Source organism: Pan paniscus, chromosome 13, assembly GCF_029289425.2.
Source record: "Pan paniscus chromosome 13, NHGRI_mPanPan1-v2.0_pri, whole genome shotgun sequence".
Classification (NCBI taxonomy): domain Eukaryota; kingdom Metazoa; phylum Chordata; class Mammalia; order Primates; family Hominidae; genus Pan; species Pan paniscus.
Window position 1 is genome coordinate 14,113,215 of NC_073262.2, and position 24,089 is coordinate 14,137,303.

A 24,089-nucleotide genomic window follows, 5' to 3' on the forward strand; every position below is an offset into this window, starting at 1 on the left:
TCTCTATAAACATGGAAATATCTACACCGTTATCTGTATAAACAAAGAAATATCTCCACCGCAGTCTGTATGAACATGGAAATATCTACACCGCTATCTGTTTAAACATGGAATTATCTGCAGCGTTATCTGTATAAACATGGAAATATCTACACCGTAGTCTGTGCAAAGATGGAAATATCTACAATGCTATCTCAATAAACATGGAAATATCGACACCGCCATCTGTACACACATGGAAATACCTACACAGTCATCTGTATAAACATGGAAATATCTACACCACTATCTGTATAAACATCTAAATACCTACACTGTCATCTGTATAAACATGGAATTATCTACACAGACATCTCTATAACCATTGAAATATCTACACCGTTATCTGTATAAACATGGAAGTAGCCACACCGCTATCTGTATAAACATGGAAATATCTACACCGCCATCTGTGAAAACATGGAAATATCTACACTGTCATCTTAATAAACATGGAAATATCTACACGTCCATCTGTATAAACATGCAAATATGTACAGCGCTATCTCTATAAACATGGAAATATCTACATGGCTATGTGTATAAACATGGAAATATCTCCACCGCTGTCTGTAGAAACATGGAAATATCTACATCGCTATCTGTATAAACATGGAAATATCTCCACCGTTACCTCTATAAAGATGGAAATATCTACACCGCTATCTTTATAAACATGGAAATATCTACACCGCTATCTGTATAAACATGGAAATATCTATAACACTATCTGTGTAAGCATGGAAATATCTACACAGCTATCTGTGTAAACATGGAAATATGTACACAGGTCTCTGTGTAAAGATGGAAATACCTACACCGCAATCTGTGCAAATATGGAAATATCTACACCGCTATCTCAGTAAACATGGAAATATCTACACCGCTATCTGTATAAACATGGAAATGTCTACACCACGATCTGTATAAACATGGAAGTATCTACACTGCTATATGTATAAACATGGAAATATCTACACCACTATCTGTATAAACATGGAAATATCTACACTGCCATTTGTATAAACATGGAATTACCTACACAGATATCTCTATAATCATTGAAATATCTTCACCACAATCTGTATAAACATGGAAATAGTCACACCGCTATCAGTATAAACATGGAAATATCGACACCGCTATCTGTATAAACATGGAAATATCTACACCACGACGTGTATAAAGATGGAAATATCTACACTGCTATGTGAATAAACATGGAAATATCCACACCGCTATCAGTATAAACATGGAAATATTGACACCGCTATCTGTATAAATATGGAAATATCTACACCACTATCTCTATAAAGATGGAAATATCTACACCGTTATCTGTATAAACAAAGAAATATCTCCACCGCTGTCTGTATGAACATGGAAACATCTACAATGCTAGCTGTATAAACATGGAATTATCTGCAGCGTTATCTGTATAAACATGGAAATATCTACACCGCAGTCTGTGCAAAGATGGAAATATCTACAATGCTATCTCAATAAACATGGAAATATCGACACCGCCATCTGTACACACATGGAAATACCTACACAGTTATCTGTATAAACATGGAAATATCTACACCACTATCTGTATAAACATGGAAATACCTACACTGCCATCTGTATAAACATGGAATTATCTACACAGACATCTCTATAACCATTGAAATATCTACACCGCTATCTGTATAAACATGGAAGTAGCCACACCACTATCTGTATAAACATGGAAATATCTACACCGCCATTTGTAAAAACATGGAAATATCTACACTGTCATCTTTATAAACATGGAAATATCTACACGTCGATCTGTATAAACATGGAAATTTCTACACTGCCATCTGTATATACCTGGAAATATCTACACTGCCATCTGTATAAACATGGAAATATGTACAGCGCTATCTCTATAAACATGGAAATATCTACACGGCTATCTGTATAAACATGGAAACATCTCCACCGCTGTCTGTTGAAACATGGAAATATCTACATCGCTATCTGTGTAAACATTGAAATATCTCCACCGTTATCTCTATAAAGATGGAAATATCTACATCGCTATCTTTATAAACATGGAAATATCTACACCGCTATCTGTATAAACATGGAAATATCTATAACACTATCTGTGTAAGCGTGGAAATATCTACACAGCTGTCTGTGTAAACATGGAAATATTTACACAGGTCTCTGTGTAAACATGGAAATAACTACACCGCAAACTGTGCAAATATGGAAATATCTACACCGCTATCTCAGTAAACATGGAAATATCTACACCGCTATCTGTAAAAACATGGAAATATCAACACCGCTATCTGTATAAACATGGAAATGTCTACACCACGATCTGTATAAACATGGAAGTATCTACAATGCTATATGTATAAACATGGAAATATCTACACCACTATCTGTATAAACATGGAAATATCTACACTGCCATCTGTATAAACATGGAATTACCTACACAGACATCTCTATAATCATTGAAATATCTACACCGCTATCTGTACAAACATGGAAGTACCCACACCGCTATCAGTATAAACATGGAAATATCTACACCGCTATCTGTATAAACATGGAAATATCTACACCACGACGTGTATAAACATGGAAATATCTACACCGCTATGTGAATAAACATGGAAATATCTACACCGCTATCAGTATAAACATGGAAATATTGACACAGCTATTTGTATAAATATGGAAATATCTACACCACTATCTCTATAAACATGGAAATATCTACACCGTTATCTGTATAAACAAAGAAATATCTCCACCGCTGTCCGTATGAACATGGAAACTTCTACACCGCTAGCTGTATAAACAAGGAATTATCTGCAGGGTTATCTGTATAAACATGGAAATATCTACACCGCAGTCTGTGCAAAGATGGAAATATCTACAATGCTATCTCAATAAACATGGAAATATCGACACCGCCATCTGTACAAACATGGAGATACCTACACAGTCATCTGTATAAACATGGAAATATCTACACCACTATCTGTATAAACATGGAAATACCTACACTGCCATCTGTATAAACTTGGAATTATCTACACAGACATCTCTATAACCATGGAAATATCTACACCTCTATCTGTATAAACATGGAAGTAGCCACACCGGCATCTGTACAAACATGGAAATATCTACACCGCCATCTGAGAAAACATGGAAATATCTACACTGTCATCTTTATAAACATGGAAATATCTGCACGTCCATCTGTATAAACATGGAAATATCTACACTGCCATCTGTATATACCTGGAAATACCTACACTGCCATCTGTATAAACATGGAAATATCTACACCGCTATCTCTATAAACATGGAAATGTCTACACGGCTATCTGTATAAACATGGAAATATCTATAACACTATCTGTGTAAACATGGAAATATCTACACAGCTATCTGAGTAAACATGGAAATATGTACACAGGTCTCTGTGTAAAGATGGAAATATCTACACCGCAATCTGTGCAAATATGGAAATATCTACAACGCTATCTCAGTAAACATGGAAATATCTACACCGCTATCTGTATAAACATGGAAATATCAACACCGCTATCTGTATAAACGTGGAAATGTCTACACCACAATCTGTATAAACATGGAAATATCTACACCGCTATATGTATAAACATGGAAATATCTACACCGCTATCAGAATAAACATGGAAATATCTACACCGTTATCTGTATAAACATGGAAATATCTACACAACGACATGTATAAACATGGAAATATCTACACTGCCATGTGAATAAACATGGAAATATCTACACCGCTATCAGTAAAAACATGGAAATATCGACACCGCTCTCTGTATAAATATGGAAATATCTACACCACTATCTCTATAAACATGGAAATATCTACACCGTTATCTGTATAAACAAAGAAATATCTCCACCGCTGTCTGTATGAACATGGAAACATCTACACCGCTAGCTGTATAAACATGGAATTATCTGCAGCGTTATCTGTATAAACATGGAAATATCTACACCGCAGTCTGTGCAAAGATGGAAATATCTACAATGCTGTCTCAATAAACATGGAAATATAGACACCGCCATCTGTACACACATGGAAATACCTACACAGTCATCTGTATGAACATGGAAATATCTCCACCACTAACTGTATAAACATGGAAATATCTACACTGCCATCTGTATATACCTGGAAATACCTACACTGCCATCTGTATAAACATGTAAATATCTACACCGCTATCTCTATAAACATGGAAATGTCTACACGGCTATCTCTATAAACACGGAAATATCTACACTGCCATCTGTGTAAACATGGAATTACCTACACAGATATCTCTATAAACATTGAAATATCTACACCGCTATCTGTATAAACACGGAAGTAGCCACACCGCTACCTGTATAAACATGGAAATATCTACACCGCCATCTGTGAATACATGGAAATATCTACACTGTCATCTTTATAAACATGGAAATATCTACACGTCCATCTGTATAAACATGGAAATATCTACACTGCCATCTGTATAAACATGTAAATATCTACACCGCTACCTCTATAAACATGGAAATGTCTACACGGCTATCTGTATAAACATGGAAATATCTCCACCGCTATCTGTAGAAATATGGAAATATCTACATCTCTATCTGTATAAACATGGAAATATCTCCACCGCTATCTCTAAAAAGATGGAAATATCTACACCGCTATCTTTATAAACATGGAAATATCTACACCGTTATCTGTATAAACAAAGAAATATCTCCACCGCTATCTGTATGAACATGGAAACATCTACACCGCTAGCTGTATAAACATGGAATTATCTGCATCGTTATCTGTATAAACATGGAAATATCTAAACCGCAGTCTGTGCAAAGATGGAAATATCTACAATGCTATCTCAATAAACATGGAAATATCGACACCGCCATCTGTACACACATGGAAATACATACAAAGTCATCTGTATAAACATGGAAATATCAACACCACTATTTGTATAAACATGGAAATATCTAAACTGCCATCTGTATAAACATGGAATTACCTACACAGTCATCTCTATAACCATTGAAATATCTATGCCGCTATCTGTATAAACATAGAAGTAGCCACACTGCTATCAGTATAAACATGGAAATATCTACACAGCTATCTGTGTAAACATGGAAATATGTACACAGTTCTCTGTGTAAAGATGGAAATATCTACACCGCAATCTGTGCAAATATGAAAATATCTACACCGCTATCTCAGTAAACATGGAAATATCTACACCGCTATCTGTATAAACATGGAAATATCAACACCGCTATCTGTATAAACATGGAAATATCTACACCGCTATCAGTATAAACATGGAAATATCTTCACCGCTATATGTATAAATATGGAAATATCTACACCACTATCTCTATAAACATGGAAATATCTACACCGTTATCTGTATAAACAAAGAAATATCTCCACCGCTGTCTGTATGAACATGGAAACATCTACACCGCTACCTGTATAAACATGGAATTATCTGCAGCGTTATCTGTATAAACGTGGAAATATCTACACCGTAGTCTGTGCAAAGATGGAAATATCTACAATGCTGTCTCAATAAACATGGAAATATCGACACCGCCATCTGTACACACATGGAAATACCTACACAGTCATCTGTATAAACATGGAAATATCTACACCACTATCTGTATAAACATGGAAATACCTACACTGCCATCTGTATAAACATGGAATTATCTACACAGACATCTCTATAACCATTGAAATATCTACACCGCTATCTGTATAAACATGGAAGTAGCCACACCGCTATCTGTATAAACATGGAAATATCTACACCGCCATCTGTGAAAACATGGAAATATCTACACTGTCATCTTTATAAACATGGAAATATCTACACGTCCATCTGTATAAACATGGAAATTTCTACACTGCCATCTGTATATACCTGGAAATATCTACACTGTCATCTGTATATATCTGGAAATATCTACACTGCCATCTGTATAAACATGGAAATATCTACACCGCTATCTCTATAAATATGGAAATATCTACACGGCTATCTGTATAAACATGGAAATATCTACACCACTATCTCTATAAACATGGAAATATCTACACCGCTATCTGTATAAACATGGAAATATCAACACCGCTATCTTTATAAACATGGAAATACCTACACCGCTATCTCTATAAACATGGAAATATCTACACAACCATCTCTATAAACATCAAATATATACAACGCCATCTGCATAATCATGGAAATATCTACACCATCATCTACATAAACAAGGAAATATCTACACCGCCACCTATATAAACATGGAAATATCTACACCGCTATCTCTATAAACATGGAAATATATAGACCGCCAGCTCTATAAACATGGAAATAACTACACCACCATCTACATAAACAAGGAAGTATCTACAGCGCCATCTATATAAACATGGAAATATCTACACCGCCATCTGCATAAACATGGAAATATCTACAATGCCATCTGTAAATAGATGGAAATATCTACAACGCGATCTGTATTAACACGGAAATATCAACACTACTATCGGTATAAACATGGAAATATTTTCAATGATATCTGTATAAACATGGAAATGTCTACACCATGAACTTTATAAACATGGAAATATCTACACCGCTATGTGTATAAACATGGAAATATCAACAACACTATCTGTATATACATGGAAATATCTACACCGCTATCTCTATACACATGGAAATATCTACACCACTATCTCTATAAACATGGAAGTATCTACGCCGCCAACTCTATGAATATGGAAATATCTACACCACCATCTGCATAATCATGGAAATATCTACTCCGCCATCTGTATAAACGTGGAAATATCTACACGGACATCTGTATAAACATGGAAATATCAACACCACCATCTGTATCAACATGGAAATATCTACACCGCTGTCTGTGTAAACATGGAAATATCTACACGGTGATCTGTATAAACATGGAAATATCTACAACGCTATCTGTGCAAACATGGATATATCTACACCACCATCTGTATAAACATGGAAATATATACACCGCCATCTGTACAAACATGGAAATATCTACAATGCCATCTGTAAAAAAATGTAAATATCTACAACACCATCTGTAAAAACATGGAAATATCTACACTGCTATCTGTATAAACATGGAAATATCTACACCGCCATCTGTAAATAAATGTAAATATCTACAACGCCATCTGTAAAAACATGGAAATTTCTACACAGTCAACTGTAGAAGCATGGAAATATCTACACCACCATCTCTATAAACAAGAAAATATCTACACGGCCATCTATAGAAGCATGTAAATATGTACACCGCTATCTCTATAAACATGGAAATATATAGACCACCATCTCTATAAACATGGAAATATCTACACCTCCATCTATATAAACATGGAAATATCTACATCTCTATCTGTATAAATATGGAAATATCTACACTGCCATCTGTAAATAGATGGAAACATCTACACCGCGATCTGTATTAACATGGAAATATCAACACTACTATCTGTATAGACATGGAAATATCTACAACGCTATCTGTATAAACATGGAAATATCTACACCGCTATCTGTATAAACATGGAAATATCTACACTGCTATCAGTATAAATATGTAAATATCTACACTGCTATCTTTATAAATATGGAAATATCTTCAGAGCTATCACCATAAAGATGGAAATATCTACACCACTATCTGTATAAACATGGAAATATCTACACCGATATCTCTATAAACATGGAAATATCTTCACCGCCATCCATATAAACATTGAAATATCTACACTGCCATCTGTATAAAGATGTATATATCGACACCGCGAGCTGTATAAATATCAAAATATCTACATCGCTATCTTTATAAACATGGAAATACCAACACCGCTTTCTGTATAAACATGGAAATATCTACACCGCTATCTCTATAAACATGGAAATATCAACACCGCTATCTTTATAAACATGGAAATACCTACACCGCTATCTCTATAAACATGGAAATATCTACACAACCATCTCTATAAACATCAAATATATACAACGCCATCTCCATAATCATGGAAATATCTACACCATCATCTACATAAACAAGGAAATATCTACACCGCCACCTATATAAACATGGAAATATCTACACCGCTATCTCTATAAACATGGAAATATATAGACAGCCATCTCTATAAACATGGAAATAACTACACCACCATCTACATAAACAAGGAAATATCTACAGCGCCATCTATATAAACATGGAAATATCTACACTGCCATCTGCATAAACATGGAAATATCTACAATGCCATCTGTAAATAGATGGAAATATCTACAACGCGATCTGTATTAACACGGAAATATCAACACTACTATCGGTATAAACATGGAAATATTTTCAATGATATCTGTATAAACCTGGAAATGTCTACACCATGAACTTTATAAACATGGAAATATCTACACCGCTATGTGTATAAACATGGAAATATCTACACCACTATCTGTATAAACATGGAAATATCTACACTGCTATCTGTGTAAATATGGAAATATCTACACCGCTATTTCCATAAACATGGAAATATCAACAACACTATCTGTATAAACATGGAAATATCTACACCGCTATCTCTATACACATGGAAATATCTACACCACTATCTCTATAAACATGGAAGTATCTACGCCGCCAATTCTATGAATATGGAAATATCTACACCACCATCTGCATAATCATGGAAATATCTACTCCGCCATCTGTATAAACGTGGAAATATCTACACGGACATCTGTATAAACATGGAAATATCAACACCACCATCTGTATCAACATGGAAATATCTACACCGCTGTCTGTGTAAACATGGAAATATCTACACGGTGATCTGTATAAACATGGAAATAATTACACCGCTATCTGTATAAACATGGAAATATCTACACCGCTATCTGTGCAAACATGGATATATCTACACCACCATCTGTATAAACATGGAAATATATACACCGCCATCTGTACAAACATGGAAATATCTACAATGCCATCTGTAAAAAAATGTAAATATCTACAACACCATCTGTAAAAACATGGAAATATCTACACTGCTATCTGTATAAACATGGAAATATCTACACCGCGATCTGTATAAACATGGAAATATATACACCGCTATCTTTGTAAACATGGAAATATATACACAGTGATCTGTATAAACATGGAAATAATTACACCACTATCTGTATAAACATGGAAATATCTACACCGCCATCTGTAAAAAAATGTAAATATCTACAACACCATCTGTAAAAACATGGAAATTTCTACACAGTCAACTGTAGAAGCATGGAAATATCTACACCACCATCTCTATAAACAAGAAAATATCTACACCGCCATCTATATAAGCATGGAAATATGTACACCGCTATCTCTATAAGCATGGATATATATGGACCAAAATCTCTATAAACATGGAAATACCTACACGGTCATCTTCATAAACAGGGAAATATCTACACCTCCTTCTATATAAACATGGAAATATCTACATCTCTATCTGTATAATTATGGAAATATCTACACTGCCATCTGTAAATAGATGGAAATATCTACACCGCGATCTGTTAACATGGAAATAGCAACACTACTATCTGTATAGACATGGAAATATTTACAACGCTATCTGTATAAACATGGAAATATCTACACGGCTATCTGTATAAATATGCAAATATCTACACTGCTATCTGTATAAATATGGAAATATCTACAGAGCTATCACCATAAGGATGGAAATATCTACACCGCTATCTGTATAAACATGGAAATATCTACACCGCTATCTCTAAACATGGAAATATCTACACCGCTATCGCTATAAACATGGAAATATCTTCACCGCCATCCGTATAAACATGGAAATGTCAACACTGCCATCTGTATAAAGATGAAAATATCGACACCGTGAGCTGTATAAAGATGGAAATATCAACACCGCTATCTGTATAAACATGGAAATACCAACACCGCTTTCTGTATAAACATGGAAATATCTACACCGCTATCTGCATAAACATGGAAATATCAACACCGCTATCTCTATAAACATGGAAATACCTACACCGCTATCTCTATTAACATGGAAATATCCACACCACCATCTCTATGAACATCAAATATATACAACGACATCTCCATAATCATGGAAATATCTACACCATCATCTACATAAACAAGGAAATATCTACACCGCAATCTATATAAACATGGAAATAGCTACACCGCTATCTCCATAAACATGGATATATATAGACCGCCATCTCTATAAACATGGAAATAACTACACCGCCATCTACATAAACAAGGAATTATCTACACCGCCATATATATAAACATGGAAATATCTACACCGCCATCTGTGTAAACAGGGAAATATCCACAGTGCCATCTGTAAGTAGATTGAAATAACTTCAACACGATCTGTATTAACACGGAAATATCTACACTACTATCTGTATAAACATGGAAATATTTACAATGATATCTGTATGAACACGGAAATATCTACACCATGAACTTTATAAAAATGGAAATATCTACACCGCTATGTGTATAAACATGGAAATATCTACACCGCTATCTGTATAAACATGGAAATATGTACACTGCTATCTGTATAAATACGGAAATATCTACACCGCTATTTCCATAAACATGAAAATATCTACACTGCTATCTGTATAAACATGGAAATATCAACACCGCGATCTCTATAAACATGGAAGTAACTACGCCGCCATCTCTATGAATATGGAAATATCTACACCACCTTCTGCATAATCATGGAAATATCTACTCCGCCATCTGTATAAACGTGGAAATATCTACACGGACATCTGTATAAACATGGAAATATCTACACCGCTATCTCTATAGACATGGAAATATCTACATGGCTATCTGTATAAACATGGAAATATCTACACCGCCATCTCTATAAACATGAAAACATCTAAACTGCCATCTCCATAAACATAGAATTATCTACACCGCCATCTGTATAAACATGGAAATATCTACACCGCCATCTGTATAAACATGGAAATATCTACATCGCCATCTGTTTAAAAATGGAAATACCTACACATCGAGCTGTATAAACATGGAAATATCTACACCCCTATCTGTATTAACAAGGAAATACCAACACCGCTATCTGTATAAACATGGAAAAATCTACACCGCCATTTCTATAAACATGAAAGTATCTACTCTGCCGTCTTCATAAACATGGAACTAACTACACCGCGATCTCTATAAACATGGAAATATCTACACCGCTATCTGTATAAACTTGGAAATATCTACACCGCTATGTGTATAAACATGGAAATATCTACACCGCTATCTTTATAAACATGGAAATATCTACACCGCTATCTGTGTAAAGATGGAAATTTCTACACCGCAATCTGTGCATAGATTTAAATATCTACACAGCTATCTGTGTAAACATGGAAATATCTACACCACTATCTGAATAATCATGTAAATGTCTACATCGCTATCTCTATAAACATGGAACTATCTACACCGCTATCTGTATAAACATGAAAATAACTACACTGCCATCTACATAAACATGGAACTATCTACACCGCCATATGTATAAACATGGAAATATCTACTCCGCCATCTGTATAAAGATGGAAATATCTACACTGCCATCTGGATAAAGATGTATATTTCTACACCGTGAGCTGTATTAACATGGAAATATCTACACCGCTATCTCAATAAAAGTGGAAATATCTACAACGCCATCTGTATAAACATGAAACTATAAACAGAGCCATCTCTATAAACATGGAACCATCTTCACCGTGAACTGTATAAACATGGAAATTTCTACACCGCTGTCAGTGTAAACATTGAAATATCTTCACCGCTATCCCTATAAACATGGAAATGTCAACAGAGCTATGTCTATAAACATGGAAATATCTACACCGCTATCAGTATAAACATTCTAATACCTACACCGTTATCACTATAAACATGGAAATACCTACACCGCTATATCTATAAACATGGAAATGTCTGCACCGCTATCTCTATGAACATGGAAATATATACACCGCCATCTCTATCTACATGGAAATATCTACACCGCCATCTGCATAAACAAGGAAATTTGTACACCGCCATCTGTAGAAAGATGGAAATATCTACACCACAATCTGTATAAACATGGAAATATCTACAACGCTATCTGTATAAACATGGAAATATCTACTACGTGATCTGTATAAACATGGAAATATCTACTCCGCTATCTGTATAAAAATGGAAATATATACAACCGCTATCTCCATAAACATGGAAATTCCTACACCGCTATCTCTATAATCATGGAAATACCTACACTGACATCTGTATAAACATGGAAATATCTACAATACCATCTGTATAAACATGGAAATATCTTCACTGCCATCTGTATAAACAAGGAAATACCTACACAGCCATCTCTTCAAACATGGAAATAGCTACACCGCTATTTGTATAAACATGGAAATAGCCACACCATCATCTGTATAAACATGGACATATTTACACCGCCATCTGTAAAAACATGGAAATATCTACACAGTCATCTATAGAAACATGGAAATATCTACACCTCCATTCATATAAACATGGAAATATCTACACAGTCATCTATAGAAACATGGAAATAACTACACCTCCATCTGTATAAACATGGAAATATCTACACTGCCGTCTGTATACACATGGAAATATCTACAACACCATCTTTATAAACATGGAAATATCTACACCGCCATCTGTATAAACATGGAAATATCTACACTGTCATTGGGATAAAGATGTAAATATCTACACCGCAAGCTGTATAAACATGGAAATAACTACATCACGATCTGCAAAAACATGGAAATATCTACACCGTTATGTGTATAAACTTGGAAATATCTACACAGCTATGTGTATAAACATGGAAATATCTACACCGCCATCTGAATAAACATGGAAATATCTACAGGGCTATCTGTATAAACATGGAAATATCTACACCGCTATCTCTATAAACATGGAAATATCTACAGCGCTGTCAGTATAAACTTGGAAATATCTACACCGCCATCTCTATAAACTTGGAAATATCTCCAACGCTATCTGTATTAACATGGAAATATCTCCACCGCTATCTGTATAAATATGGAAATATCTCAACCGCTATCTGTATAAACATGGAAATATATACACCGCTATCTGTAAACATGGAAATATCTTCAACGTTATCTGTATTAACATGGAAATATCTACCCTGCCGTCTGTATAAACATGGGAATACCCACAGCGCTATCTGAATAAACATGGAAATAACTACACCGCCATCTGAATAAACATGGAAATATCTACATGGCTATCTGTATATATATGGAAATACCTACACCGCTATCTCTATAAACATGGAAATATCTACACCACTATCTGTATAAACATGGAAATATCTACATGGTTATCTCTATAAACATGGAAATATTTACACCGCCATTTGTATATATCTCGAAATACCTACAATCCTATTTCAATAGACATAGAAATATCTACACCGCTTTCTGTGTAAACATGGAAATATCTACATGGCTATCTCTATAAACACGGAAATATCTACACCGCCATCTCAACAAACACGGAAATACCTACACAGTCATCTGTATCAACCTGTAAATACCTACACCATTATCTGTATAAACATGGAAATATCTACACTGACAAATGCATAAACATGGAAATATCTACACAGCCATCTCTATAAACATGGAAATATCTACATCGTTATCTGTATAAACATGGAAATATCCACACCGATATCTATATAAACATGGAAATATCTTCACCGCCATCTGTAAAAACATGGACATATCTCCACCGCTATCTCTATAAACTTGGAATTATCTACACCGCTATCAGTATAAACATGGAAATATCTCCACCGCAATCAGTATAAACATGGAAATACCTAGATCGCTATCTGCATTTACATGGAAATATCTACATCGTTATCTGTAGAAACATGGAAATATCTCGACCGTTATCTCTATAAACATGGAAATATCTCCAACGCTGTCTCTATAAACATGGAAATATCTACACCGCTATCTTTATAAACCTGGAAATATCTACACCACTATCTGTATAAACATGGAAATACGTACACTGCCATCTGTATAAACATGGAAACAGCCACACAGCTATGTGTATAAACATGGGAATATCTACACCGACATCTAAATGAACATGGAAATATCTACACGGCTATCTGTATAAATTTGGAAATATCTACACCGCTATCTCTATAAACATGGAAATAACTACACTGCTATCTGTATAAACATGGAAATATCTACACAGCCATTTGTATAAACATGGAAATATCTAAACCACTATCTCTGTAAACACAGAAACACCTACATCGCTATCTGTATAAACATGGAAATATCTACACCGCTATCTGTATAAACTTGAAAATATCTACACCGCTATCTGTATAAACTTGGAAATATCTACACCGATATCTGTATAAATATGGAAATTTATACTCCGCTCTCTGTATATAAATGGAAATATCTACATGGCTGTCTCTATAAACTTGGATATTTCTAAACCGCCATCTGTATAAACATGGAAATATCTACACTGCGATGTGTATAAACAGGGAAATATCTACACAGCCATATCTATAAACATGGAAATATCTGCATCGCTATCTGTATAAACATGGAAATAGCCACACCGCTATCTGTATAAACGTGGAAATATCTACACCGACATCTGTAAAAACATGGAAATATCTACACAGTCATCTGTGTAAACATGGAAGATATCTACACCTCCATCTGTATAAACATGAAAATATCTACACCACCGTCTAAATGAACACCGAAATGTCTACACGATTATTTGTATAAATATGGAAATATCTACACCGCTATCTCCATAAACATGGAAAATCTACAAAGCTATTTGTATAAACATGGAAATATCTACCCCGCTATCTCTATAAACATGGAAATATCTACACCGCGATCTCTATGAACATGGAAATATCTACATCGCTATCTGTACAAACATGGAAATACCTCCACCACTATCTCTGTTAACATGGAATTATCTACACTTCTATCTCTATAAACATGGAAATATCTCCAACGCAGTCTGTATAAACATGGAAATACCTACACTGCTATCTGTATAAACATGGAAATATCTTCACCGCTATCTGTGTTAACATAGAAATATCAAGACCACTGTCTGTATTAACATGGAAATATCTACATCTTCATCTGTATAAACATGGAAATATCTCCACCGCTATCTATATAAACATGAAAATATCTCCAAAGCTATCTGCATAAACTTGGAAATATCTACACTGCCATCTGTGTAAACATGGAAATATCTTCACCGCTATCTGTATAAACATGGAAATATCTTCATCGCTATCTGTGTAAACATGGAAATAGCCACACCGCTATCTGTATAAACATGGAAATATCTTCACCGCCATCTGTAAAAACATGGAAATATCTACACAGCCATCTGTAGAAACATGGACATATCTACATCTCCATCTGTATTAACATGGAAATATCTACACTGCCATCTGTATACACATGGAAGTATCAACACAGACATCTGCATTAACATGGAAATATCTACACCGCTATCTCTATAAACATGGAAATACCTACACCGCTATCTCTATAAACATGGAAATATCTACACTGCCATCTGTATACACATGGAAATATCCACACAGCCATCTGTTTAAACATGGAAATATCTACACCGCTATCTCGAAATACATGGAAATATCTACATCGCTATCTGTAAAAACATGGAAATATTTACAATGCCATCTGTATAAACATGGAAGTAGCCACACCGCTATCTATATAAACATGGAAATATCTACACCACCATCGGAATAAACATCAAAATATCTACACGGCTATCTGTATAAATATGGAAATACCTACACCGCCATCTCTATAAACATGGAAATACCTCTAACGCTATCTGTATTAACATGGAAATATCTCCACCGCTATCTGTATAAACTTGGAAATATCTCCACCGCTATCTGTATAAACATGGAAATATCTACAACGCTATCTGTATAAACATGGAATTATCTACAAAGCTATCTGTATTAACATGGAAATATCTGCACTGCCATGTGTATAAACATGGAAATAACCACACCGCTATCTGTATAAACATGGAAATATCTACACCGCCATCGGTAAAAACATGGAAATATCTACAGAGTCATCTGTATAAACATGGAAATACCTACTCCTCCTTCTGTGTAAACCTGGAAATATCTACACTGCCATCTGTATACACATGGAAATATCCACACAGCCATCTGTATAAACATGGAAATATCTACACCGATATCTCGATATACATGGAAATATTGACACCGCTATCTGTATAAATATGGAAATATCTACACCACTATCTCTATAAACATGGAAATATCTACACCGTTATCTGTATAAACAAAGAAATATCTCCACCGCAGTCTGTATGAACATGGAAATATCTACACCGCTATCTGTTTAAACATGGAATTATCTGCAGCGTTATCTGTATAAACATGGAAATATCTACACCGTAGTCTGTGCAAAGATGGAAATATCTACAATGCTATCTCAATAAACATGGAAATATCGACACCGCCATCTGTACACACATGGAAATACCTACACTGCCATCTGTATAAACATGGAATTATCTACACAGACATCTCTATAACCATTGAAATATCTACACCGTTATCTGTATAAACATGGAAGTAGCCACACCGCTATCTGTATAAACATGGAAATATCTACACCGCCATCTGTGAAAACATGGAAATATCTACACTGTCATCTTAATAAACATGGAAATATCTACACGTCCATCTGTATAAACATGCAAATATCTACAGCGCTATCTCTATAAACATGGAAATATCTACATGGCTATGTGTATAAACATGGAAATATCTCCACCGCTGTCTGTAGAAACATGGAAATATCTACATCGCTATCTGTATAAACATGGAAATATCTACACTGTCATCTTAATAAACATGGAAATATCTACACGTCCATCTGTATAAACATGCAAATATGTACAGCGCTATCTCTATAAACATGGAAATATCTACATGGCTATGTGTATAAACATGGAAATATCTCCACCGCTGTCTGTAGAAACATGGAAATATCTACATCGCTATCTGTATAAACATGGAAATATCTCCACCGTTACCTCTATAAAGATGGAAATATCTACACCGCTATCTTTATAAACATGGAAATATCTACACCGCTATCTGTATAAACATGGAAATATCTATAACACTATCTGTGTAAGCATGGAAATATCTACACAGCTATCTGTGTAAACATGGAAATATGTACACAGGTCTCTGTGTAAAGATGGAAATACCTACACCACAATCTGTGCAAATATGGAAATATCTACACCGCTATCTCAGTAAACATGGAAATATCTACACCGCTATCTGTATAAACATGGAAATGTCTACACCACGATCTGTATAAACATGGAAGTATCTACACTGCTATATGTATAAACATGGAAATATCTACACCACTATCTGTATAAACATGGAAATATCTACACTGCCATCTGTATAAACATGGAATTACCTACACAGATATCTCTATAATCATTGAAATATCTTCACCACAATCTGTATAAACATGGAAATAGTCACACCGCTATCAGTATAAACATGGAAATATCGACACCGCTATCTGTATAAACATGGAAATATCTACACCACGACATGTATAAAGATGGAAATATCTACACTGCTATGTGAATAAACATGGAAATATCCACACCGCTATCAGTATAAACATGGAAATATTGACACCGCTATCTGTATAAATATGGAAATATCTACACCACTATCTCTATAAAGATGGAAATATCTACACCGTTATCTGTATAAACAAAGAAATATCTCCACCGCTGTCTGTATGATCATGGAAACATCTACAATGCTAGCTGTATAAACATGGAATTATCTGCAGCGTTATCTGTATAAACATGGAAATATCTACACCGCAGTCTGTGCAAAGATGGAAATATCTACAATGCTATCTCAATAAACATGGAAATATCGACACCGCCATCTGTACACACATGGAAATACCTACACAGTTATCTGTATAAACATGGAAATATCTACACCACTATCTGTATAAACATGGAAATACCTACACTGCCATCTGTATAAACATGGAATTATCTACACAGACATGTCTATAACCATTGAAATATCTACACCGCTATCTGTATAAACATGGAAGTAGCCACACCACTATCTGTATAAACATGGAAATATCTACACCGCCATTTGTGAAAACATGGAAATATCTACACTGTCATCTTTATAAACATGGAAATATCTACACGTCGATCTGTATAAACATGGAAATTTCTACACTGCCATCTGTATATACCTGGAAATATCTACACTGCCATCTGTATAAACATGGAAATATGTACAGCGCTATCTCTATAAACATGGAAATATCTACACGGCTATCTGTATAAACATGGAAACATCTCCACCGCTGTCTGTTGAAACATGGAAATATCTACATCGCTATCTGTGTAAACATTGAAATATCTCCACCGTTATCTCTATAAAGATGGAAATATCTACATCGCTATCTTTATAAACATGGAAATATCTACACCGCTATCTGTATAAACATGGAAATATCTATAACACTATCTGTGTAAGCATGGAAATATCTACACAGCTGTCTGTGTAAACATGGAAATATGTACACAGGTCTCTGTGTAAAGATGGAAATAACTACACCGCAAACTGTGCAAATATGGAAATATCTACACCGCTATCTCAGTAAACATGGAAATATCTACACCGCTATCTGTAAAAACATGGAAATATCAACACCGCTATCTGTATAAACATGGAAATGTCTACACCACGATCTGTATAAACATGGAAGTATCTACAATGCTATATGTATAAACATGGAAATATCTACACCACTATCTGTATAAACATGGAAATATCTACACTGCCATCTGTATAAACATGGAATTACCTACACAGACATCTCTATAATCATTGAAATATCTACACCGCTATCTGTACAAACATGGAAGTACCCACACCGCTATCAGTATAAACATGGAAATATCTACACCGCTATCTGTATAAACATGGAAATATCTACACCACGACGTGTATAAACATGGAAATATCTACACCGCTATGTGAATAAACATGGAAATATCTACACCGCTATCAGTACAAACATGGAAATATTGACACAGCTATCTGTATAAATATGGAAATATCTACACCACTATCTCTATAAACATGGAAATATCTACACCGTTATCTGTATAAACAAAGAAATATCTCCACCGCTGTCTGTATGAACATGGAAACTTCTACACCGCTAGCTGTATAAACAAGGAATTATCTGCAGGGTTATCTGTATAAACATGGAAATATCTACACCGCAGTCTGTGCAAAGATGGAAATATCTACAATGCTATCTCAATAAACATGGAAATATCGACACCGCCATCTGTACAAACATGGAGATACCTACACAGTCATCTGTATAAACATGGAAATATCTACACCACTATCTGTATAAACATGGAAATACCTACACTGCCATCTGTATAAACTTGGAATTATCTACACAGACATCTCTATAACCATGGAAATATCTACACCTCTATCTGTATAAACATGGAAGTAGCCACACCGGCATCTGTATAAACATGGAAATATCTACACCGCCATCTGAGAAAACATGGAAATATCTACACTGTCATCTTTATAAACATGGAAATATCTGCACGTCCATCTGTATAAACATGGAAATATCTACACTGCCATCTGTATATACCTGGAAATACCTACACTGCCATCTGTATAAACATGGAAATATCTACACCGCTATCTCTATAAACATGGAAATGTCTACACGGCTATCTGTATAAACATGGAAATATCTATAACACTATCTGTGTAAACATGGAAATATCTACACAGCTATCTGAGTAAACATGGAAATATGTACACAGGTCTCTGTGTAAAGATGGAAATATCTACACCGCAATCTGTGCAAATATGGAAATATCTACAACGCTATCTCAGTAAACATGGAAATATCTACACCGCTATCTGTATAAACATGGAAATATCAACACCGCTATCTGTATAAACGTGGAAATGTCTACACCACGATCTGTATAAACATGGAAATATCTACACCGCTATATGTATAAACATGGAAATATCTACACCGCTATCAGAATAAACATGGAAATATCTACACCGCTATCTGTATAAACATGGAAATATCTACACAACGACATGTATAAACATGGAAATATCTACACCGCCATGTGAATAAACATGGAAATATCTACACCGCTATCAGTAAAAACATGGAAATATCGACACCGCTCTCTGTATAAATATGGAAATATCTACACCACTATCTCTATAAACATGGAAATATCTACACAGTTATCTGTATAAACAAAGAAATATCTCCACCGCTGTCTGTATGAACATGGAAACATCTACACCGCTAGCTGTATAAACATGGAATTATCTGCAGCGTTATCTGTATAAACATGGAAATATCTACACCGCAGTCTGTGCAAAGATGGAAATATCTACAATGCTGTCTCAATAAACATGGAAATATAGACACCGCCATCTGTACACACATGGAAATACCTACACAGTTATCTGTATGAACATGGAAATATCTCCACCACTAACTGTATAAACATGGAAATATCTACACTGCCATCTGTATATACCTGGAAATACCTACACTGCCATCTGTATAAACATGTAAATATCTACACCGCTATCTCTATAAACATGGAAATGTCTACACGGCTATCTCTATAAACATGGAAATATCTACACTGCCATCTGTGTAAACATGGAATTACCTACACAGATATCTCTATAAACATTGAAATATCTACACCGCTATCTGTATAAACACGGAAGTAGCCACACCGCTACCTGTATAAACATGGAAATATCTACACCGCCATCTGTGAATACATGGAAATATCTACACTGTCATCTTTATAAACATGGAAATATCTACACGTCCATCTGTATAAACATGGAAATATCTACACTGCCATCTGTATAAACATGTAAATATCTACACCGCTACCTCTATAAACATGGAAATGTCTACACGGCTATCTGTATAAACATGGAAATATCTCCACCGCTATCTGTAGAAATATGGAAATATCTACATCTCTATCTGTATAAACATGGAAATATCTCCACCGCTATCTCTATAAAGATGGAAATATCTACACCGCTATCTTTATAAACATGGAAATATCTACACCGTTATCTGTATAAACATGGAAATATCTATAACACTATCTGTGTAAACATGGAAATATCTACACAGCTATCTGTGTAAACATGGAAATATGTACACAGGTCTCTGTGTAAAAATGGAAATATCTACACCGCAATCTGTGCAAATATGGAAATATCTACACCGCTATCTCAGTAAACATGGAAATATCTACACCGCTATCTGTATAAACATGGAAATATCAACACCGTTATCTGTAGAAACATGGAAATGTCTACACCACGATCTGTATAAACATGGAAATATCTACACCGCTATATGTATAAACATGGAAATATCTACACCGCTATCAGTATAAACATGGAAATATCTACACCGCTATCTGTATAAACATGGAAATATCTACACCACGACATGTATAAACATGGAAATATCTACACCACCATGTGAATAAACATGGAAATATCCACACCGCTATCAGTAAAAACATGGAAATATCGACACCGCTATCTGTATAAATATGGAAATATATACACCACTATCTCTATAAATATGGAAATATCTACACCACTATCTCTATAAACATGGAAATATCTACACCGTTATCTGTATAAACAAAGAAATATCTCCACCGCTGTCTGTATGAACATGGAAACATCTACACCGCTAGCTGTATAAACATGGAATTATCTGCAGCGTTATCTGTATAAACATGGAAATATCTACACCGCAGTCTGTGCAAAGATGGAAATATCTACAATGCTATCTCAATAAACATGGAAATATCGACACCGCCATCTGCACACATGGAAATACCTACACAGTCATCTGTATAAACATGGAAATATCTACACCACTATCTGTATAAACATGGAAATATCTACACTGCCATCTGTGTAAACATGGAATTACCTACACAGATATCTCTATAAACATTGATATATCTACACCGCTATCTGTATAAACACGGAAGTAGCCACACCGCTATCTGTATAAACATGGAAATATCTACACCGCCATCTGTGAAAACATGGAAATATCTACACTGTCATCTTTATAAACATGGAAATATCTACACGTCCATCTGTATAAACATGGAAATATCTACACTGCCATCTGTATAAACATGTAAATATCTACACCGCTATCTCTATAAACATGGAAATGTCTACACGGCTATCTGTATAAACATGGAAATATCTCCACCGCTATCTGTAGAAACATGGAAATATCTACATCTCTATCTGTATAAACATGGAAATATCTCCTACGCTATATCTATAAAGATGGAAATATCTACACCGCTATCTGTATAAACATGGAAATATCAACACCGCTATCTGTATAAACATGGAAATGTCTACACCACGATCTGTATAAACATGGAAATATCTACACCGCTATATGTATAAACATGGAATTATCTACACCGCTATCAGTATAAACATGGAAATATCTACACCGCTATCTGTATAAACATGGAAATATCTATACCACGACATGTATAAACATGGAAATATCTACACCGCCATGTGAATAAACATGGAAATATCTACACCGCTATCAGTAAAAACATGGAAATATCGACACCGCTATCTGTATAAATATGGAAATATCTACACCACTATCTCTATAAACATGGAAATATCTACACCGTTATCTGTATAAACAAAGAAATATCTCCACCGCTATCTGTATGAACATGGAAACATCTACACCGCTAGCTGTATAAACATGGAATTATCTGCATCGTTATCTGTATAAACATGGAAATATCTAAACCGCAGTCTGTGCAAAGATGGAAATATCTACAATGCTATCTCAATAAACATGGAAATATCGACACCGCCATCTGTACACACATGGAAATACATACAAAGTCATCTGTATAAACATGGAAATATCAACACCACTATTTGTATAAACATGGAAATATCTAAACTGCCATCTGTATAAACATGGAATTACCTACACAGTCATCTCTATAACCATTGAAATATCTATGCCGCTATCTGTATAAACATAGAAGTAGCCACACCGCTATCAGTATAAACATGGAAATATCTACACAGCTATCTGTGTAAACATGGAAATATGTACACAGTTCTCTGTGTAAAGATGGAAATATCTACACCGCAATCTGTGCAAATATGAAAATATCTACACCGCTATCTCAGTAAACATGGAAATATCTACACCGCTATCTGTATAAACATGGAAATATCAACACCGCTATCTGTATAAACATGGAAATATCTACACCGCTATCAGTATAAACATGGAAATATCTTCACCGCTATATGTATAAATATGGAAATATCTACACCACTATCTCTATAAACATGGAAATATCTACACCGTTATCTGTATAAACAAAGAAATATCTCCACCGCTGTCTGTATGAACATGGAAACATCTACACCGCTACCT